The following is a 22,317-nucleotide window of genomic DNA, read 5'->3' on the forward strand; positions in this document are numbered from 1 at the left end:
TAGTGAGTGGTTCTCAGGGGGATGTGCCACAGTATTCCAGTAGTTATGAAAAGATAACATGAAATGCAGCCGGGGGTCCAGAAAGGATGTGGTTAAGATTTGTCAAGCTATTTGAAGTCGTTTATAAGTAAAAATAACCCAATGACTCTTACTGAGTCCAATTTTCCAGTTGAAAAAGGCAAAGAGCACATTTTGCCATTTGTGCTAGAGATTGATATCCCTTATTTACATGCAAATTACTTCAAAAGCTACGAAAAACTATAAAGTTTTAAATGCTCCACACTGGGAACTTAAACTAAAAGCCTTTGTCAAATAAAATGAGTTCTCCCAGATCTGCTTGGAGCTACTTTCTCTGCATCTAAGCACAGCCTCTCTTAGAGGAAGGAAACAGTAAAGTTCTCACAGAGCAAGAAACCGTTTACCACTCGGTAAAAAATCCCTGGGCCTTGCTGTATGAAAGCTTTAATTTAGCTAAGCTCACTCCTCCATGAGTTAATTTAGAGCGCCAGTAAAAGGAGATTATTTTTGGACTGAGAATCTGCCTGGCACATTGTTTGTACCTAATAGATCTAAATAAAGCTATCAAAACTCCTGCGATTTTTGGAGGAGGATGGCTACAAGTGATAGCCTTGTAATCATTTTTATGAATGTGAAGGAACATTTTCTAATCTGGAGAGATTAGGAACCTCATACACGAATGGACCTATATTTTACATGCACAGTAACAGGAAAAGATATGGCTGTGAACACGCATGTGCACTTGAGTGCACACACATTTTCACACACACACATCAGCCAGGGAGGTAGCACGGAAAAATGGAAAGCGGTGGGCCTAGAAGTAAAATCATCTGTGTCATGGTTTGGATTGTGACATTTAACTGATTTCCACCAGGCAAATCACTTACTCTCTTGGAGCTTTAGTTTCTTTATTGTAAAATGAGAATCATTATTTCCCTTGAAGGGTTATAACATTATGAGGGAAAATAGTTCGTAAATTCATAATCATCATGATATATGACAGTGTAATACAGAGTTTTTTATTTTTCCCTTGCCTGTATTCACTTTTTTTGTTTTTTTCTAATGATAAATGTAATACAAGTTTACCACAGAAAGCTAAGGGGGAGTATAGAAAAGAAGTTAAGGGAAAAAAAATCCATTATTGCACCATTCAGAGCTGACTACTCTTAACATTTTGTCTTATTTTCTTCCAGTCTTTTTTTCTATGATTATTGTTTTATAGAATTAAGAATATAGCATATATGTAACTGGTATCTTTTAAAAAATATGTATTACAAATATGTATCTTTTATATCTTCAAAACGGCTTTGTAAACATAACTTTTAATACTGCATATTACCCCTCCCCATCATCATCATCTTTATCTTCATCCAACATCCTTGCCATAGTGCCACAGTCATCATCATCATCATCATTTGCTGAACGTTCTATGTCAGGCACTGTGTAAGTGGTTTACATATATTATGTTTTCTCACTTCATTCTCGTGAATTATTACTATTTATATACTAGACAAATATGGCCAATAAAAAACAAAAATATTGAAGAGAATAATAATATCAATCTGTAAGCCAGTGCCTCTGAGAGAAACTCTGGGACCATTTAAATTAACCTAACTGGCAGCTTTCTCAGTAATACTGATAATAACCTTATACGAGGGTGAGTCAAAAAGTATTGCTATCAGGGTTTCAGTTCATACATGCACAGGTTTATTCCAAACGAAACGTGTTTAAACATGTCTCTGCAATCAGTGGATGGTTCTCTTGGTGATATACTTGTCTTAATCTCGTTAGAGTGCCTTCAAAAAAAAGGATACGTTTTGTGCCATGGGGGAAAAAAATGATTTTGAGATCAGGGCTAATATCAAATTTTTAACAAAACTCAAGTGGACATCTTTCCAAATCATTGAAGCTTTGCAACAAGTTTATGGGAATGCTGCCCCATACAAAAAAAAGGTTGTTTTTAGATGGATCATGCATTTTAAGGAAGGTCTGGAAGACCTCAAAGATGAGCCAAGAGAGGGAAGACCGCTGAGAAGGTTATAGTGATTGTTTTTTGGGATTCCAAAGGGGTGAAGTTGATAGATCTTCTCGAAAGACACAGGACAATCACAGGGCTTATTATGAAGAAGTTTTAAGAAAATTGAAAACTGCATTGTTGAGAAAAAGGCCAGGAAAATTGTGCTAAGGAGTTTTTCTTTCCATCATGACAATGAACCTGTTCATTCTTCGAGGGTAGCAAGGGCTGTCCTATAAGAATTTTGTTGAGAAACCTTACATCATCCATCCTACAGCCCTGATTGTGCCCCTTCAGACTTCTTTTGTTCCCAAAACTCAAAGAACATTTAAAAGGAACACTATTTGAGTCCCTCAAGGACGCAAAAACTGCCATTTTGATGTGGTGTAAATTGAAGAGTGCAGCATTCACCGGGGAAAGGTTAGAGAGTTTGAAACACTGCCTTCAGAAGTGTATAGACCCAAATGGAGGATATGTCGAGAAACATTTTGATATTTTTGTTTAATAAATGTTTCTATGATTTTGTAGTAGTACTTTTTGACTTACCTTCGTTCTTCATTGGAAAGCTAAAGCTAAATAGATATATATAACCATGTTTTTTGAGAGAGATCTCTTACCATATATACTCTCTCTTACCACTTGAGAAAAAAGAATAATTTAAAGCCTGGAAAACAAAGTATTTCTTTTAAATAATTTAGAGATGGGTTAATGCCTCAGAAAAATACGAAATGGCTTCTTCCAAAAATACATAGGCACCATGTAGGGTTTGAGAAGTTGTCTTAGAATCACAGCACAGACCTCTTGATAATTGACATATCCATTATTTTTCTGACTAGCCTCTTGAAGCAGCTCAGAGGAATAAGACCATATTATTTCTTTAGCTTTCAGATATTAATCTTGTAATTTCCATTCTTATCAACAGGGTGCATTCATGGCAGAATTGGAGTTAAGTTGCTGCTGATTTGATTTGGCTGATAATTTTTGAAAAATAACTGTTTCATAACTATCACATCTTTCTACTGACAGCTTGCTGGTCTACCAGCCTCTGTTATCCAATGTGAGAGAAAAGAGTGTGCTAGAGACTGCAGAGTCAGTCCATGATGAGAAATGGGTGGGTGAGGAAGATGAGGGGTTCTCTGGAGAAGGGGCTCCCCGCTATTAACTTTCTAATCCTCCCTTCAGCGAGGCCTGTTGGCCGCCAAGGCTGTTGTTATCCTGTATGTGGTGTTGATCGTCTGTAATCCTTTGTCAGAGTAATTGATGGTGAAGTCTGCACTTTTGCAGCTAATGATAAATAGGGCTTTTAAAGGTTGTAATTTCTTGTTTAACCGATGCCAGTTGCAAATACTTTGTGCTGAGGAATAATTCCTCTCTGCCAAATAAAATACAGTGGAAGTCTGTGGCGGGTTTTTCAGCTTATTGTTAGTCACGGCTTGCCTGACGGGGCACTTTCTATGTAGGAGATAAATGCTTAGGCAGTCTGGCTGCCAGTTTTAGTAGAGAAAGGACTTTTCTTGTGGAAAATACTTTTTTGTTTCTCTAGCAAACATTCAGAAGATTTTTTTTAAAACTTTTTATATTTATTCTTTTACAAAACCCATTTAGAGCAGTAAATGTTTGGTTTCTTGAAATAAAAGGGATTCTTTGCATTTGTAAATGTGTCTCACTTCTTTCTCTGCTCCGGTGTGCACACAGCTTCTCCAGATAAGTGGCAAGAAGGTGACTGTCCAGTCAGTTCACAAAAAACTGTTTTACGGGCAACAGGCTTGGGAAAGAGGTTCCCAAGGGATCTGCCTATCTCAAGACTAAAGGGAAAGTTATAGTAAAAGGAAGGAGCCCTGGTGGTGCAATGGTTAAACACTCAGCTGCTAACCAAAAGGGCAGTGGTTCGAACCCACTAGCTGCTCCTCTGAAGAAAAGGCCTGGTGATCTGCTCCCATGAAGATTACAGCCTAGGAGACAGTATGGGGCAATTCTATTCTGTCCTTTAGGGTCACTATGAGTCAGAGTCAACTTGATGGCACCTAACAACAACAACCTAGTAAAAGGGGCTGGAGAATGGCAAAGAAGAGAGTAGTAAGGTTTCCTTTAGGCTCAAAAGAAGATAAGCTTGCTTGGATCTGAGTTGAGATTACTATCTATAAAAATGAAATAAAGCAACACAAAAATACACTGAGAAATACCAGTACGCCTCCAAGTACAAATGGATGGATTTCTGGGTTTTCCATATAGATATAATCATATGTACCAGTGGAGTTAGCGATTAAAAGCAGCCTATGGTCAATTTTTTAAACAAATAAATTTCTATCATTTTATGTTTTTGGAAATCTTTATTTTTCATAAATCAGGTTGCTTAAAGGGAGGCTCCCCAGGAGCCCAGAAAGTTCCAGTAGTTCTCAGGTGAAATGTTAGAGGGTGGATCCATACCCAGTTGGTAGGGAGGGATTGTGTTACTTCAGGTTTCTAACAGGGGGGTGTATGGACATTTAGGATATATGTTTGGACCATTTGGGAATTCCTTCTGAGCTGTCCCATACATTAAAATAATTGCATGCCCTCACATTCTGAATTCATACTTTGCTTCTTTAGTGACTTGGATACACGTACATTTCATAAATTTAAAGAAAAAGAGAAGAAGCACTAAAAAGAGGCCGAGACGGGAGAAAATGAGAGGCGATGGACAGAGATATTATGGTGGAACTTAAGGAATCAGAGAGGCCTCAAGGAGAGCCCTGACCCCTGAAAGTATCAGGACAGGGCCATATTATTAGTACTGGCCTTCTGAATCTATAAAGCATCAATTTTGTCTCATGTCCAGCCCAAAACCAAGCTCTGTGCAATTACTAGGATGCTTTCTGAAATGCAAAATTGCCCTTGTCATCCATTTCCCTGCTGAAAACTGTTACTGACTTCCCTGCCCTAGAGGATGAAGTCCAGACTCCTTAGCATTTTGTAAGAGGTTCTTCACCTTCTGGCCCTGCTTGCCCTATAGCTCCATCTTTCTTCTCTCTTCAACACTCCTACATGCTCAGCTGCAGAAACCCCAGAGAGTCATGGTTATACCACTTACCAGCTGGGAATTCTTGAGAAGACTACCTTTCTCAACCTGTAGAACTAGGAGAATGGTACCCTTCTTCATAGTCCTGTTGTGAAGAATGGAAGAGATGAAAATCTACTATTAGGATTAAGTAATACTGCCTTTAATAACCATGCTTTGTGCACTGCAAATAGTCTTTTTCTATTGGTCAAAAATGTGTATTTTTTCTTCCAAATCTAGTGCAAATAGTTTCTCATTTTCTGTGACTCTGGAGCCCTTGGCTGGTACTAAAGGTTAACATGCTCGACTGCTAACCAAAAGGTTAGAGGTTTGAGTTGACCCAGAAGCACCTTGAAAGGAAGGCCTAGTGATCTCTTCAAAAATAACAGCCATTGGAAACCCTATGGAGCACTGTTCTACTCTGACACACATGGGGTCATCATGATGGCAATTGGTTTTATTGAAGTACCGTTGATCTCTTTTTTGTGTCACAAAGTTACAGTGTATACCCCTCCATTACTTTACTTAAATTAATGCATTTTTGAAGTTACTTGTTTATGTATCTGTTCATTTTACTAAACTGTGAGCTTCTTGTGGGGGTGAGGGCCACAGATCTTACATACCCACCAGCCAGTCATTGTTCAAGAAACATATGTTCCAATGTGTAGAAAGAAAATGCAGGATAGGAAATCTAAATTATGATTCATCATTGTAATTTAATTTGAGTTCTGTGGTTTAAAGGCTCATATAAGCCTTGGGCATGAACTCAATTTAGTTTGTGGGCATGTGATCACTGCACCTTTCCTCAGGCCAAATGCTTTCTTTTGCTCAAGGAGTACACATTTATCAGGCTCCTTCCTGTGGGGCTGGCAGTACCATGGGTGTGTATGAGGAAAAAGCAGACCTACATTTCTGCTAACAAATGTGATTTCCATCACAAAAGGACTAAAAAAAGAAACTGTTGTTGTTTTTAGTTACGGTAGTGGAGTTGATTCCAACTCATGGTGACCCATGTGTATAGAGTAGAACTGCTCCATAGGGTTTTCAAGGCTGTGACTTTTAGGAAGTAGATCACCAGGCCTGTCTTCCCAGGTGCCTCTGAATGGATTCAAACCACCAACATTTTGGTTAGTAGCCGAGCACTTAATCATTTGTGCCACCCAGGGACTTAAACAAAAGGGAACTACCTAACTTAACTTGAAAAAAAAATTTGTGCTAAGTGTATATATAACAAAACATTTGCCATTTCAACATTTTTTACATGTACAATTCAGTGACATTAATTACGTTTATCATGTTGTGCAACCATCACCAGTACCTGTTTCCAAATTATTTTCTAACCAGTTCCTTAGATTGAGGTGTTTTCCCATGTTCATGTTAGAAGATAATCAATTTTTGGCTTGTTTTCTCATATTTCCCATTTTTGCTACCAAACAAGAACACTCTGAAGGGCAAGCATTTTAATTTTTAATTTTATTTTTATAGAACTTAAGGCAAAGACAGTATAATATGGTTCTCCCATAAATGGCAATAGCAGAGTATTTTAAACAACTTGGAGATTCCAGAAAGCTGAGGTTGTGGCAGTTCAGTGATTTATGATGCTGAGTGTAATGGTTGGGTACTAGATCTATGCAATTATCTTGTTCCCATTGGCCTCCTACATGATCAGATTTATGCTCCCACGATGCTGAGAGGGATTTGTAACTAGTTCATTGGGGGGAAGAATAGAAATATCTTGCAGGCTGGAACTTCAGTTCTCAATGTTTGCCAAATCCTAGGCCCAGAAGCCTTTCTCTGGAGAAAACATCTTTTATAAAAATCATGATTGTAACCCATGAGTGGAACTTAAAGTAGTTGGTGTATTTATTTCAATTTCTGTGTTAACATTATACCCACCACATTCTCACAAGTTCTTCTCCGCTTCTTGAAAGTTCTTGCATTCCTTAATAGTTTTTAGGAAGGAAATTTCATAACCTCTGCCATACCAAAGAATTCTTTCAGGATCACTGGCTCTGTGAATGTCAAGAAGAACAGAGCACTCCAGAACCTGGGCTCTGGCACCAAACTACCAGGTGTCAAGCATCAGCGTTGTGCCCTTGCCTTTGGCTCTCTATGCCTCAGTTTCCTCATCTGCAATATGCAGATAGCAATAGTACTACCTCAGAGAGTTGCTGTCCTTAAGGACCCAACAAAAGAATCCATGGAAAGCCCTTAAAAGTAGTTTCTGGCAAATAGTAGGTACTCGATAATTGTTTGTTATGAGGAAATATTTTAAGCGCTTACTTTGGAAATCATATTGGCCCAACATCACATTTAGATCCTGAAAAGTATGTAAGAAAAGCACAAGATATTTCCACAGCCTTCACAGAGTTTATAATAAGAATGTCTTACAGTGTTGCTAGATAAATCATCTTATTTGAGCCTGATAACAACCCTTTAGGTTGTTTAAGGGCTTTAGGGTTTTGGAGACTTCTATTCTTTTTTCATTTGTTAGTTAAGAACTGGAACTCAGGATAAATGAATTTGCTCAAAGATAGCGAATGACAGAGTCAGAACTGGAACTCAGGGCTTCTGTCTTCTAGTTAGTGTCATTTCCAATACCTGGCAGTCCCTCACTCTGAGTAGGTAGGGGAGACTTAAATACACAGAAAACAACACATTACGACAGCATGTAACAATGTGCTATGTGATTCAAGCACTTAGTGCAATTAGAATTAAGAAAAGAGTATAATTAATATGGCCTAGAGGAGTTGAGAAGAGTAAAATAAAAATTTTAATTAAAGGTAAGAATAATGGACTCACCCACTGACCATTTTTTTAATTCTGAATTGTTATTAAATATTGGTTTCCCTTGTGTATTATTTAGGTAAATGTTGCATTGCTCAGCTTCACTAAACAATATTAAATTATTAATACAATTTTTGCTAAAATTATATTGACTGCCTTTTTATTGTACCATAAGGTATTTGTAATGTGAATGAAATAACATACGTGAGGTGTTTTATGCTCTTTGGAAAAAAAGCACCATGTAAACGCAACCTCTCAACCCTCAGAAATTATGAACACAATTACATTGTCTCTTTCTGATGGTATTCTGTTCTCTCCAGCTGCACTGAGAATAAAGTGGGGAACATAGACTTCCAGTTTTTATCCTGAGGTTTAAAAATCTTTAGGCTGTTAACATTTGGCTTGAGACCACGAGAAAAAAAAAAAAACACTCCAAATATCCATCCTATCCAAAGGTTAAGTAGAGTACACAAGACGTAATTGATTTATTGGCCATTGGTCACTGTAGTCGTTGTATAGGACTTATGCAAACTTGCCTTTTGAACTGTACTATATTCTTAAAGGGACCTTGAGAAGCAAGGTATACTTTGGAAATCCAATGACATACATCTTCCCGTCTCCTTTCCTGAGACCCCACCGGTGATGTTGCTGCAGAAACTACCCTCACAATAGCCTTAGTTGAAACATATACAATACTCAAAAGGTTTGTTCCAAAAGATCTGCTCCCTTAATCTTCCTTCGGTAAAGAGACTACACACCAAATCTTTCTTAATCTTAAATTTTAGACTTTCACTCTCAGTCTGGGGAATAAATTGTTTTTCTGGACGCTCTCCTTTGGAAGAAACATCAGTTTGGAATCTAACTTACAGGCCTAGGTTCTGTTGTTACGGGATCCTTTGTGCCATTATTTTTCCAGCTCTGACAAGAAACTGCTATTCTGGAGGAATCCATAAAACTTACCTGGTGGCTTTAGTCTGGACTTTGAAACGAATACTGTGAATGATTCCAAAGGCTCACATATTACTTGGGTACTAGTGGGATGGTGTTTGTGTGTAAACTTTTAGAGTTTAATGGAAGAAAAATACCCATCCTTAATGATTCATTTTTAATGCACCCCATTCATTTTTTTGCCACTTTCCTTCTTTCTCCATGTTTGCATTATGCAGCAATTTAAGATCCCATTGATACAGTACTTGATTGTACCAATCAGCACAACTTAGCAATTGACTTCACTTGGAACTTTACATACTCTGCCACGTGATGCCAATTTATTTAAATTTTAAACACCTAAAATATCTATTTAAAACACAATTTTTGTTTACAGCTGAGTTCAGCTGGCAGTGGTATCACATGAGTCATTGTCTGGGAGCCCCTACCTAGAAATTAATATGTCAAAGTGAGTTACCAGACATAGGTGGTATTGGACTAGGTAATGATGATAGTTCTTAGTTTTAGTGGGCTATACAGAGAGACCAAACAGTAAAAATCATTCACAGTACAACAGGTTGGTCCTTTCCACTGTGGGAAATTGGATATGCTTCTAGTTCTCATGTTTATAACACTGTTGTTACCATTTAATCTGAGGATTCTCTGAGCTGACACACACTGACGCACACACACGTACACACACACATTTTATCAGAAATTCAGCCCCTGCCTTTCAATGTTAAATCACTGAAAAATTTCAGAACTTTATAAAAGGTTTTCATTTTTGTTCCCTCAAATGTTTGAATACCTGTAATCCTAAACATTTTCTTTAAAAAGCATTTAATAGAAAATAAGCACCAATGCAATGTTGAAATAACCCTGATATCCACAAAGATCCTCAGTAATGCTGTTTAAAATATCAAGGACATTGAAGATTTGACTACAAAAATGAGTATTCATGGAATTACATAATATCTAGTTAATCCATTGTTAAGTTCATAGATTCCCAAACTGGAGATAATTAGTAAATAAATATATTATTATTTACTATATACCTCTTTGAGGGCACAGATTTGTCCATTGGTCAAGTATTTGAAGAGGAAATTATAATTTTAAACCAAGAAGAGGTATTACAAACTATCTGTTACCATGCCCTTGTCTGACAATAGAACTGCAAACCCCCGTTGGCAAAGTGACATTCTTAAGATTATATGACTTTTTAGGGCTAGACCCAGTGTGAGAACCCAGGTTATATGACTTCTAATCACTGGAGTTTCATTACATAAAGTTGGCTTTCTGATAAAATTCTATGGAAAACATTTTACCAATATCAGAATGTTGAAAATGTGAGGATTAGTATAAAATCACGATTGTGTAAATGTGGTCTGGCTCTATGACTAACTCAAGATAAGCTTTGATATTAAAAATGGGCTCTTTCAGGTCAAGAAGTTAACTATATTGATAACACTTGGTGACCAGGAGCAACAATAGTCACTAGCCATGCTGGCTTAATGGCCGGAAAAGTTCAGTGCCACTTGGCCTTGGGAAGACCTAGGGCTGGTGCTAAAAGTGGAAGTCTGTAGGAAAGGAAATCATGATCATCCTTCTAGCCAAGGAGTGTTTCCCCTAAACAAAACAAACAGATCTGTATTAAAGGAAGAAGTTTAATGGTGTCATCAAGGGAGGCATGACTGCTACCCTATCAAACCTTAGTATAGAATTAACCAAACAGAACAAAATGAAGAGGTCCAGCAGGGGTCCACAGACCACGTTTGAATAGCAAGAAAGGGGCAGATTTCCTTGTAAATAACCTTCTTTTTGGCTACTGTTGTTGTTGGGTGCCATTGAGTTGGTTCTGACACATAGTGACCCCATGTGACAGAATAGTACTGCCCCATAGGGTTTTCTTTGCTGTAATCTTTATGAAAGCAGATTGCCAAATCTTTCCCTTGTAGAGTGACTGGGTGGGTTTGAACCACCAACCTGTTGGCTAGCAGCCAAGGGCTAAACCATTGTGCCACCAGGGCTCCTTTCTCTTTGTCTAGACAACAATGTTTAAAACTGCAGCCTAGGATATTGCACTTTTACCCAGATCAGTTACTATACACATACACTTTCTTTAACTGATTTATGGGAAACACTGTTTATAAAATCTGATTTTCCAAAATTGCTTCTGCTGCCTATTCACCTAACCAGTATGTTTTCCTTTAAGTGTCCTGAGTCCATAGAATCTTCACATTTTCTCCTAAGATACTTTATTTTAAAAGTGCTGATTTCCAAGTAAGTTAACCACTGAGTAAATCCTGTGCCATTTTATTTGAAATCGTAGAGTGCCAGAGAAAATAAGAAGAATGGTGCCAAATGAATGTCCTATCAATGACTGGGGAAGGGCATGATAGTGGAATTAAAGACTAGCTTGTCCCAGTTTGTCCTTGCTGCTGGTGCAACATGGTACTATCAAGTCCGTTCTTAAAAAGCAGTTAAAAATATGAAAAATTCTTAAAATATGGGAAATTTGAAAAAAGACCCAAGGATTTGGGAGGAAGAATGTCTGGACTAGCATTGAAGACACGTTGGAAACAGATGTCAGGGACTGACCTACAAGACAACTGAAAAGTTGGTGTCTTTATCCTTGGTTATCCTCCGTTTCTAGTTATCATTTTCTTTTTAATCAATAAAACTTTTTATTAAGTCTTTTCTCCATCTGGCTTCTTCCTGTTATGAGTTGAGCACCCTGAGTTCTTGCCGACTTGCAGATGATGGAGATTTGGAACTGGTGGCAGTGACATGAGTCACAGTGACACATAGATTACTCATAGGTTTCCACTCCCGGCAGACAGAATCACCTATTGACAAGGAGCTCTTTAGGGCTGTCCAACAACAGGGGACATGAATCAGTGGAATAAGATTATTCCACATGGATTTTTCGGTGTTTTGTCCAAATTAGATTTCTTTTTCTCATATGATCTTAGTGCATCAGAATCCTTACTAGTTAAAATAGTCACAAATCCCTGGAAAGGAAATCACTATATAATTAAGGCTTAGGTGTGGTTGACAGGCAGTAATGTCCCTGTATGTTGGAGAATGAATTAGTCAGGCTGTTGCCCAGGCTCCTTTGCCAGTGAAAGGGAACAGGAAAACACAGTGACTGGAAATGACTAACTGTAAGAGAATACAACCTAAAGCTAAACTTACATATTTTTGGGAACATAGAAATAGCTGTACCAGGGCATATCTTTCCAGACTTTGTCTTTGCTGGGGCCAAAGATGGTCAATACTTCCATATGTTTCATCATTATCAAATTTAGTAGTGAGCACTACTAAGATGTAGGTTGAGTCCCTGGGTGGTGGAAATGGTTAAGTTCTTGACTACTAACCAAAAGGTTGGTGGTTCGAATCTACCCAGAGGATCTTTAGAAAAAATGCCCAGTGATCTGCTTCTGAAAGGTCACAGCCTTGAAAACCCTATGGAGCAGAGTTCTACTCTGCAACACATGGGGTTACCAGGACTTGGAATCGATGTGACAGCAACTAGTTTGGTTACTAAGATGTATAGGACTCTGTTCTACACACTTTGTTCATAGTGCCTGCCTTCAAGGCTTACAGTCTAATTGGGGATGAAAAGTCATGCACAGAGAAAGTGCATGAAAGAGCTGGATAACACCTGCTCCTGGAATTTACACACCCTGCAGAGGTTGAGGTAAGCCTTCCTGTGTAATGAGATCTTGCAGAAGCTCATCCCTGCAAGGACTATCAGACTTGGGGGCTGGACGTGAATTGGCCAGGGTGTGCAGAATTTTCCTCAAGCACAGTTAACATATCCATTCACTCATTCTAAGGAGAATGCCTATAATATGCCAGGCGCTGATACCAGATGCTGGGACACCAAAGTTAGCAAGTCAAACAAAGCTCATATTCTAGCATGTGAGGCAATCAGCATAAATACAGATTAAGTAAGTGTTACAGAGTAGATGGTTAGGATACCGGGATAGAGAATAATGAGGGAAGGGCTACTTCTGGTCGGTGGTCAGAGAAGGTCCTTGTGAAGAGCTGACAGGTAACCTGAGGCCTGAGGGAGAAGGAATCATCAATATAAAGAGTTGGTGGGTAGGGGTAAGGGCTAGCATGTTTTGTTAGGCAAAGAGAGACAAAGTCAAAGAGGACTATAAATGAAAGACAAGTAAAGTGTGTTTTAGTCATCATCAGCAGCACCACTCAAGTTGGGTGATTGGGGTGCAATTGAAAGAGGGCCGCTGAACTCCAAGTATGACAGAGAGAACCTCATGCTGACTGTGTCTTCTGACCTGCTTCAGTGGCTCTGTACTCCTCCCAGCCCACTGCTGGCTCTGGTGGACACCAAGCCTGCTGGGCTATTTTTTTTCCCACTATTACTTTACTTTTCATGTGTTTGTGATATCTATCCCCAACTCGGTTTATGAAGCCCCTTGAGGGCAGACTACACGTAATATTTCTCTCTATTCCTCAAAGCACCTACTTGCCTGGCATGTAGAAGGTGCTCAATAAATAACTGTTCAAGTAAATGAATAAGGTGATAGCAAGAGGATGTGCAGGTCAAGATTAAGCCAGACCATTGCTGGTGGCACCGATTTTGGGATTAGCCTTAGGCGATTGACATAAGCAGTGTTCGCAGCAAGGCTACTATTACCCAACCCATGGTTAGGGGATGAAGGCTGGCAGAGCATGAGAAGGTATGCAGTTATTCTCATTTCTTGTTAGTAAATTCAGAGGATAAAAATAACACCTCAGAAAGCTTTCAGGTTTTCTTTTTCTCTATACCCTGGTTATAGGTGAACTAACTTCTTTTAAAATATTTAGACTGATCTCTATTTGGAGAGTAGAATAGGCATGGAGGAATAGATCAATCACCCAAGCTTTCCCCAGGCATGGATAATTAGCATCAGTCGTCATCCAGTATTTCCTCCAGCCGAAGGTTTTCTAAAACACTAAAATAAAAAAAAAACCCAAACAAACAAAAAGCAATAGCAGCAACTACAATACCAAACAGGGTAAAATGCAATCATCACCTTGAATGAACCCTTATTTAAATTTTTCTCTTGGGCAAGGTATTGAAAATATTTAAAAAAAAAAAAAAAAAAACACACAATTCTACAATCCCTGAATGCTGGATTCGAAAAAGTTTGGGTTTTTTTGGTTAGTCACCTAATCCAACCGATAATTTTGTCAGTAAGAACAGCGAGGCCTAACATGACAGATTTAGTGACCCTTCCAGATGGGAATAGGAGCTCCCTGATTCCCAATCCAAAGCCCTTCCCACAATTTCTCTACACTAAAATTTAAAACAAAATATATGGAAATGTTATAGTTAGTTGTTACATTTTGTATCATTTTAAATGCATATTTTATTTATTTCATAAAGAAACCCATTTTACAGATGGGAAAAGTGAAACGGAGATATGTTACAATGTGGCACTTTACTCAAAAAATGTCAAAATTTGAATTACTGCTTACATTTTGGCTTCTCTTGTTCTTAAGAGAGAACTTTAATTTTCTTTCACTTAAGCAATACTTTGAAATATCAAGTTTTTTTACATTGGTCATTTTAGCACATTTTGGTCTTCAGGTTAATTTAGTGTAAAAAACCAGAGTAACACCTGAGAGGAGCTTTAATTTCTCCTTGAAAACCAGTTGCCATCAAGTTGATTCTGACTCATGGTAACCCCATGTGTGTCAGAGTAGAATTGTGCACCACAGGGTTTTCAGTGGCTGATTTTTCAGAAATAGATCACCAGGCCTTTCTTCCGAAGCACCTCTGACTGGACTTCAACCTCTAACCTTTTTGTTAGTAGCTCAGCGCGTTAGTAACCATTTGCACAACCCAGGGGCTCCATTTACTCTATCTAGTGTTGTAGAATTATCTTTGTCTCCTCTCTTTTGTGATAAAAAGCTACTTCTTTTTTTCCTGTGGCTTTCTCTGTGATATCTTTGTAACTTGAAATGAAAAATTATAAGAATATTCAAGTCATGCATTTATGCTCAAGAGTTCAAATGCCTCATAATTGTCTATGTCTTTAACAGCAGATTGCTGTTCCACCACTCCTTTCTTTGCAAAGCTGAGCTTTTTCATTAATTATGTACATATCCTCCATTGCTGTCTGCTTCCAGTAGAGATTTTTTAGAAATCTGTTGTTTTGCCAGATTTTTCTTTAGGGCATTATAAATTATTCCCCAAAATATGAATCACTAAAAAAAAACACGTGGAGGTTTTCTCACAAGAAGATACCAGTTTCTCCTGGTAATGTCAAGATTGATGTTGTGTTTTTTACAAAGTGACACCACTGTCACTACAAAGGAAAAGCACCCTCAGAAGAAGGCAAGAGCTCATGCCTCATCTAGCGCTCTGTTTGTAATCCTAGTCAAGAGGCACTTCCAACAGGACCACACACCTGGAATATTGCAAATTTAGAAAGCTTTTAAAATCTCTGTCAGAACTCACTCTTTTCCCAGAACATTGCATTCCGTGGTTTCTTTTTATCCCTTTGGAATTTACCAAAGTGCTCAGGCATTTAAAAAAAGTCACCAAGCAAATATTGAGTAATATGACCCAACTTTTGTGTTTTTAGACATGTGGCAACCAAATTAGCCAACTTGAGACTCACTGGCTGGGAAAGAATTGAAATTGCATGGCCTGACTTTAGTCCTTAGCCCCTTCTTTCTTTTTCCTGTCCTCTTTTTTTTTTTTTTTTTTTAACTAATGTCTGGTGAGCTTACTTATTAAGGGTACCAATTACTTACCTGTCTTTGAGTGATAAGATCTGCTTGCTTTCTGAATGTTTTTCTTTTTAAATTAGAATTTCAAAAGGAAAATAAGCTTGTTAGAAAGCTAACAATTGACTAATAGCAGAAAAGTGTCTCCAATAGTGCTTTTTGGAGAAACATTTTTGTGTGATTTCCTTGTACAATTTTGGTTCCACCACCATGACTCAGCTTTTGCTGATTTTTAAAGCCTTTATTCCTTCTTCCAGCATTCTCGATCACAATTGTGTTCTCCATCAAACCAGGCAAAGCCATATCAACACTTCTGAATGACTTTTTCACTCTCCCCAGTTATTCTGTAATGAAAGTCTCACCAAACAGCCAAATACCCACAAGCAGGGAACAGGATGAAAAGGGAACAGCAGCAAAAGTTTTTGAGCAGGAAAAATTGCAGCATCCGTAGGTAGCAGTAAAATCCAGCACTTGCCAAATGCTTCCTTTGTGCCAGATCCTTGTTCATTAATCCTCATATGACCCTGGGAATAGGGAGTCTTACTCCCATTTTATTATTTTGGAAACTGAGGCTGAGCTAGTGAGTGGCAAGGCCTGCAGGAGAACACAGGTGCTTCTGATTCCCACCCAGTTCACTTTCCACTCTGTTCCATTGTGCCCCTGCCCAATGAGGGTTAGTTGAGTCTGGTGCAAAGATTTGTACTTTGCACTTTTTTTTTGGCATCCTGAAACAGGTTAGAAAATGAGTAAATCAGTGACTTCTCCATAGAGAAATTTGCTGCTGTTGTTGTTAGGTGCCCTTGAGTCAGTTCCGACTCATAGCAACTGCATGCCCAACAGAACGAAACATTGCCCAGTCCTGCACCATCCTTACAGTCATAGCCATGCTTGAGTCCATTGTTGCAGCCACTGTGTCAATCCAAGAAATTTGGGATAGTTTATATGTCTGAAGTCAGAATTTTTCTCTTTATCTAAGAGAAGGTATCTGTTTAGTAGCTCTACTCCTACAGTAGCATTTCTAATATACGTATATACATATACATGTATTTCATGTCTGATCATTAATTTGTATTTACTGAGCATTGATAAGAGCCTCAGTTAAATGCAAGCACAAACATTTACTCTGGATTTGTAGTCTAAAATAGACTTACAGTTACATGGACAATGCCAGCATGGGGGAAAGTATCAACATAACCTCAGAAGAAAGCCAGGCTTCTAATATAGGATTGCATGGAAAGATTTACTTTAAGTTGAGCATACCTGGGGGTTCTAATCAGGAGTCCTTTAAGAAAAACCTATTGAGAAAATTAAAACAAGATGATGGGACTGTGTTCACGTTTTTGGCTCTGTGGAAATGCATTGATACGTGAAAGAAATAGATGCAATGAAGAAGCAGAAAGAAGTACAAATCGCATTATGGTGCCTCAAATTCTTCAGTGTTTTTTATTTCAAAGGATAATTGGCTATAGTGAGACAGGTAAACCTTGATCTGTCTCTACAAGGAACAATTGTGCCTTACATAGAGCGTCTGACTATTCTCTTTTGTCAGACCTACTCAAAATAATGCAATTTCACACTTTTTAGAGCATTTCATTCTTTGAATAACGTGTCTTCCTCCAAATTACATTTAATGCATTTGACTGTTATTTACTAAGGTTTAGACTAACACTTGACTAAAAATAAACCTTGTCTGTGCCATGTGAACAGTAAAGGAAAAAATACACACATCAAAGACCATCATACAAAGTTCAGAATCTGGCAGCTAATGCGATAATGCAGCATAAGGTGAACGATGCCGGTGCAGTTGGGTGTTTGTACTGGCAGAGACCTGGCCACTCTCGACAGTTGCCGGGCTTCCATTGTGGGGGAGACCAGGTATGCTGTTGAGACGGTGTGGATGTGCTGCTCACCTTGGTCTGAGTTACTGCGATGAACTAAGCTTGGGCTGCACTAGGACAGTCTTCCTGGTTAAGTGAATCGTGCCCCATTTATCAAGGCTCACAGATGATAACAGGACGAAAAGGATGCTGTCCTAATTGCAGCTGGAGCTAAGTGTAACCAAAGAGACTCAAATAAATGCCACAGCTATATTTCACTGCTTTTCATAGACCTCGCAATGAAAGCTAAACAGTGTTTAGTGGCTTTTGCAATTATACTTCCCTTCAATTTTCCAAAAGTTACAGGGCCTGAACCACACAAATCCCATTAAAGTAAGTAGCTGTTGTGCAATATAAGTTCCTCTGAAAACATTCTTCAATGCCCATAAAACGATTGGTGGGCTACACTTTAGATCTGCTTGCCTGCCCCGTTTCCACCAAGAGGCAGATGACAAGCTTTGATGTGGTGGTTGGTCCCTGCTACTGAAGCTGGCGTTTTATCTTCTTGCATCAGAGTTCTCTCTAAATTGATGTGACTCAGGCATACCAAACACGTTTTTCTTCAGATTTTATTCCTATAATATGTTTTTGCCATACCTTTAAATTACGTTTGGCCTAAGGTATCTCCAAGGCCCCCCCAGAATGGAGAGCAGAAAGGGGGTCAGGGCTTTGGGAGCTGACTGAAGCTTGCATGGTGAGTGGAGGGACCTAGTGAGTAGGGGTCGCCACACACGCCTAGTCCCCACGTTTGGAGATGGCACGTCACGTGGTTTTCTCCACGCTTCCTCCAGTGCAATTTCAGCAGTCAGATGTGGAGTCTGGAGTGAATTTCATGCCAGAGGCAAAGGCAGAGTTATTGTTCTCTTAACTCATATTTGAATGCACAGGGGTATCCTACCTTGTGCTCATGGATTTCTTTCCTCAGAAGTGCTTCATATGTGTTCTAGCATCTTGATTCATTGGAAACACTGTATCTCTAGCAGCACAGATTTTCTTCTTATGTGTGTTCCTGTTTGTTTAAAGCATCCATTTAACCTGGATCTGCTTCTCCAGGATGGAATAAAAACGAAAGACTAATTCCTGCATTTACAAAGGAATCAGAACGACAATGCTTCTCCCATCTCTAACATCATGACTAACCTGTTTGCAAAAGAAATACTAAAAGGATTTTTTACTCCACAGGTAAAATTATCCAGAGACAAAAGATCATATTAACCTAATTATTTAGTATGCACTGTTAAAAAGAACAATGGGAATTCAGAAATTACTCAGCCCTTTAAAATTTTGGATAAATCATTAAAGTTCTAATTTTCTGGAACTGCTTCCATTCTATACTACTACTCAAACTCTTTCAAATTTTATTTTCATGTATCAAGGGACTCTTATCTCTTTTTTAAAGGAATAGGTAAATATGTTGAGGTGACTAAACATTTACATAGAAAGAAATAGACCATAATTGATAAAAAGCATTTGATTTATATTCTAAAATGACACTAGTTGCCATCAAGTCAACTCGGACTCATCGTGATCCCACGTGTGCCTCATACGTGTCAGAGTGGAACTGTCCTCCACAAGGTTTTCAATGGCTGGTTTTTCATAAGTAGATTGTCAGAACTTTCTTCTGAGGCACCTCTGGGTGAGCTCAAGCCTCCAAGCTTCCAGTTAGCTGCAGAGCATGTTAACCATTTGCACCATCCAGGGACCGCACACTAAAATATATTCTATAGGAATTGAGAAAATGGAGAGCTCAATATGGATTGGAGTCATCAGGAAAGTTTTGCAGAGGGGGTAGAACTGAGATGTGTTTTAGGAAACAGAGATTTTTGAACTTTGTCCTAAAATGAAAGAGAAGTACCAATATGGTTGCAGGGAGAAGATGAGGTATATTGTTGTTGTTGGGTGCCGTCGACTTGACTTTGACTCATGGTGACCACATGTGACAGAATAGAACGGCCCCATAGGGTTTTCTAGGCTGTAATCTTTATAGAAGGAGATTGCCAGGGCTTTCTCACATGGAGCTGCTGGGTGGGTTCGAACCGCCAACCTTTCTGTTAGCAGCCGAGCACTTAACTGTTTGCACCACCAGGGCTCCTTAATGGGGGTATACTACTGTGCTAAAATAACCCTGCACATATTTAGTTCATGAGGCAAGGACTTATGAGGGCTAATGAAAAAAGAAAAATGCAAGAACATCTCGATCAAAATCACTATTCTAGACGAGTACAGTTGCGTATTTTTTACAGCTATTCTGGTAGGAATGACAATAGGTGATACTCATGGACCCTCTTTCTGAGACCTTCTTTATAATAGCTCATATGGAAAACTCTATCTTTCCCATAAGTATTTCCCTGGGTTGTGGTTTCTATTTATGTCTCTGGTGCTTCTTTGTTCTTCTCTTGCATAGTCATTTGCAGTGAAGAGTGGAATGGAACTAGGAAACCAGTCATGAATTTGCATTACGGCATTGAGCAATGTTCGCTTAATCTTCTGGGTCTTAATCTTCTAGGACTCCTTTACCTCATCTGTATAATAAAGGTGGCATATTAGATAGTATCTTTAGTTTTATTTGGTGCTCATATTTAATGACTAATGGTTCTATGTAAGAATACACCTGTTCATAAGGTCATGTTGCTTGTTTTTAGTGGAAAGAGTAGCAATAGATGCATACTTGCAATTTACTCAATCATCAATAAAATTGTAAAATCCATAACTACCTTGGATTTGAAACATTATGATTTTGATAAGAATGCATCCATGTCCCCTGTGGTGTTCTGCAGCTTGGTGAACCCTACCTAATTCAGAATTTCAAAGAATGAGATGCTTCCTGATGTTCAATTCATCATCAGTATCCTTGGATAAAAAAAGGAGCCCTGGTGGCACAATGGTTAAGTGCTCAGCTGCTAGTAGAAAGGTTGGCAGTTTGAACCCATCAGCAGCTCCGTGGAAGAAAGACCTGGAGATCTGCTCCCAAAAATATTACAACCTAGAAAACCTTATGACGAAGTTCTACTCTGTCATGTGGGGTCACTATGAGCCAAAAATCAAATCAACAGCACTTAACCACAACAACATCCTTGGATAGCATGCTTTAAAATCAACCTTTGTTGAGGTTGTCTTTATGAGAAAGATGATCCTCTTGCAAGGATAAAAATACACTGCTTTTTTCCCCCTATATTCAACCAGAGCGCAGAATCTGATAAAAGTATTTGTCACAGGTCCTTCAAACGGCCCGCATTTGTAAATGTCTGCAATGTTTACGTTTCCTCTGGTGGTGCTGCTGAAGATCCTGTGCTGGCTTCTGCTCTTCTGTGTTCTTGGAGGAAGGCAGGGAGCTCACAGTTTGTGATTAGTGAGCAAAGACAGATGAGCCGCAGGGCTGCCGCTCAAGCTGTCTCAGTTGCCCGCTCATTGTCTCTTTCCATTATCCTTGCGCTTTGAAGGACATTTGCCAGATCCAGACTCCCCAGACTCTTTTTATTTGCATGTCTTTTCTCACCTTCAACGTGATCTGGACTGGTGTTTTCATTTGTTAAAAACAACAAGAACTTTCACTGGGAAACGTTTGCTGGCATCATTTCAGGTCATCATAGCTATTCATTCCCTGTCATAAATGATAATTCTCCACTTCCCTTACTCCCACATCAGGGGAGTTGGTGGTTTATGGTGGACAGTCAGTGGGATTTGAGTGAACAGTGGAAGATTTCAAAGAACTACTGAGGGATTATGTAGCAGGTTGTAGTACTAAGAACAAAACATAAAATATCCTGGGTCTTGATCATACTTTGGCAGTACAAGAAGAAATAGGCTTACAAAATAGCATAAAGGATTTAGAATTTGTGGTTATACCTGAGAAAGAATTTTTTTGACAGCAGAAAACAAATCATGGGATTGGCTTAATAAGGGATTTCCTTTATGTGATGAAAAATAATAGACTAAGATCTCTATAATTGGTTTCAGTTTGGGGTAGGAATGGAAGCTAAGGAGTTTTTGCAGACTTCTATCTAACTGAGGCATGGAATTTAGATTGAGGTGCTTTCATAAAGGCCTGGATGGACTAAAGAGACTTGACATGCAAGACGCATAGAACCACAGACAAACAAACTTGGGAATGATAATGAGGACAACAAGAATGTCTCCAAATAATTAGAAAGGAATGAGAGTACAAATACAAGAGAGTTACTGAAAGATGTTTGCTCCTAGCTGTTGAATTCTACTATTGATATTATTGTAAACTAATTTTGCTTATGGAGGGTCAGCAAAAACACTAAATGAGATGGATTGACATGATAGCCACAACAATGGAATCAAACATACCAGTGATCACAAAGATGGCACAGGACCAGGAAACGTTGAGTTCTGTTATACAGCAGATTGCCATGTGTTGGAGCTGACTTGATGGCAACCACCAAGAACAAATAGTGGTATAATCAGTGATGTTGGTTAGAATATTCTAGGCCTTGCCATAGTCAAAACATTAACCCTACAACTGAAACAAGTAGAAACAGAGCAGCAAAAGAAACCCTCAGGCACCAGAAGGAAGGAAATAATAAAAATTAGAGCAGAATTAAATGAAATAGAGAATAGAAAAACAGTTGAAAGAATTAACAAGTCCAAAAGCTGGTTCTTTGAAAAGATCAACAAAATTGATAAATCATTGGCCAAACTGGCAAAAGAAAAACCGGAGAGGAAGCAGATAATAAGTATAAGAAATGAGATGGGTGATATCACAACAGACCCAACTGAAATGAAAAGAATCATAACAGATTACTATGAAAAATTGTACTCTAACAAATTTGAAAACCTAGAGGAAATGGAAAAATTTCTAGAAACTCACTACCTACCTAAACTAACACAAACAGAGGTAGAACAACTAAATAAACCAACAACAAAAGAAGAGATTGAAAAAGTTA

General features: G+C 38.6%; 1 protein-coding gene across 2 annotated transcripts in view; it reads left to right on the forward strand.

Moving 5' to 3' along the window:
* Window positions 1–22,317, forward strand: part of PRRX1 (paired related homeobox 1) — a 77,994-nt gene that overhangs the window by 35,557 nt on the left and 20,120 nt on the right. The window lies entirely within an intron of this gene.

The sequence above is a fragment of the Trichechus manatus genome, unplaced genomic scaffold, assembly GCF_000243295.1.
Source record: "Trichechus manatus latirostris isolate Lorelei unplaced genomic scaffold, TriManLat1.0 scaffold00117, whole genome shotgun sequence".
Classification (NCBI taxonomy): domain Eukaryota; kingdom Metazoa; phylum Chordata; class Mammalia; order Sirenia; family Trichechidae; genus Trichechus; species Trichechus manatus.